This window comes from Poecilia latipinna, unplaced genomic scaffold (genome assembly GCF_001443285.1).
Source record: "Poecilia latipinna isolate Pla-1442-1.1 unplaced genomic scaffold, P_latipinna-1.0 Scaffold5857, whole genome shotgun sequence".
Taxonomy (NCBI): Eukaryota; Metazoa; Chordata; class Actinopteri; order Cyprinodontiformes; family Poeciliidae; genus Poecilia; species Poecilia latipinna.
In genome coordinates this window covers 1-1,187 of record NW_015118473.1, presented here as the reverse complement: position 1 = coordinate 1,187, position 1,187 = coordinate 1, and the positions used below count along the sequence as shown (strand labels likewise).

The 1,187-nt window shown below is 33.5% G+C and overlaps 1 long non-coding RNA gene across 1 annotated transcript; it reads left to right on the top strand.

Annotated features, from left to right (window-relative positions):
- The first annotated feature begins 15 nt into the window (after positions 1–15).
- On the top strand, positions 16–1,179 carry LOC106943758 (uncharacterized). The gene is made up of 3 exons (XR_001424005.1): positions 16–425; positions 888–923; positions 1,030–1,179. It is a non-coding gene; the product is annotated as an uncharacterized LOC106943758 (long non-coding RNA).
- Positions 1,180–1,187: the final 8 nt, after the last annotated feature.

Sequence of the window (1,187 nt, the reverse complement as noted above, 5' to 3'; positions counted from 1 at the left end):
TTGGATTGAAGTTGATTTCATTACATAGTTAACTTTTGGTCTTGATGTTTGCATCTATTTTCTGCTAAGTGCTGTATAATCCCCTATTCCTACCCATATTAAATGAGCATAAAGACAGTCATGTGGCAGGTTTAGAGTTTCATTAAAAACATTTGTTATTCTGATGCATTGTGCTGATTTATCCTGTGTGCTTAAAAATGGGATCTAGAAATAATTCACTAAGATATGTAGAATTTTATATTATATCTCTTTATGTTTAACCTTTAGAGCTTAATATCACTTAGTGTTTAGTATAATCGACCTGCTTTTGTTGAAACTCGCGTATAAAGGAAGAGGCGGACTCTGGTGGTTCCTCTAACTCTCCTCCAGTGAAACGGTTCAGTCAGTCAGAGACATGAAGGAAGCAGCTGCTCAGCGTCTGATCTGTAAGTACAGAAATAATGTTTAATAACTGATATGAAGATGTAGATTCTGTAAATTCAGTCAGAATATTAAAATCAGTTTCTTTATATTTCATATAAATATGATCCATTAACAGTGAGATGATGTCATTACAGACTCAGACTGACAGCAGAAAAACATTTAAACAAGTAGATTATGAAACAAAAACAGAAAATTATAAGAAAATGCATTGATTGATAACAAAAGGAAACTACCAGGACCACATAATATTGGATTCAGTTAGATTTAATATTTCCAAATAAAGGACAGAAAATTAAATGATCAAGAAAAAATATCTGTAAATTTAAATATTTGCCCAAGAAGTTTTGAAATACTTTAAATGTCAACTTTACAAATTAATCGCATTTATGTAGAGAATCTGATGTTGGTTAATACTTTATGCTGAAAGGTTTATTCCAAAATGACCAAAAAAAATTTCATTTCAGTTCTGATCTCACTGCTGTTCTGGATGTCAGGTCAAGGTTTGTAATGTTTCACTTAAATATTTGAAATTGTTTCTGGATCAATTCTTCCAGAACAAATTAACTGCTGGAATAACAGGTGTGATCTTTATCTCTTCCATCCCAGTCCTCCCAGTTCGTCTGACTGTGAGTCCCAGCAGATCTCAGTTCTTTGAATATGAATCAGTGACTCTGACCTGTGAGGATGAAAACAGCTCTGATGGATGGACTGTGAGGAGAAACACAACTGGAGAAACCAGGAAACAGTGTGGAAAAGATGGATGG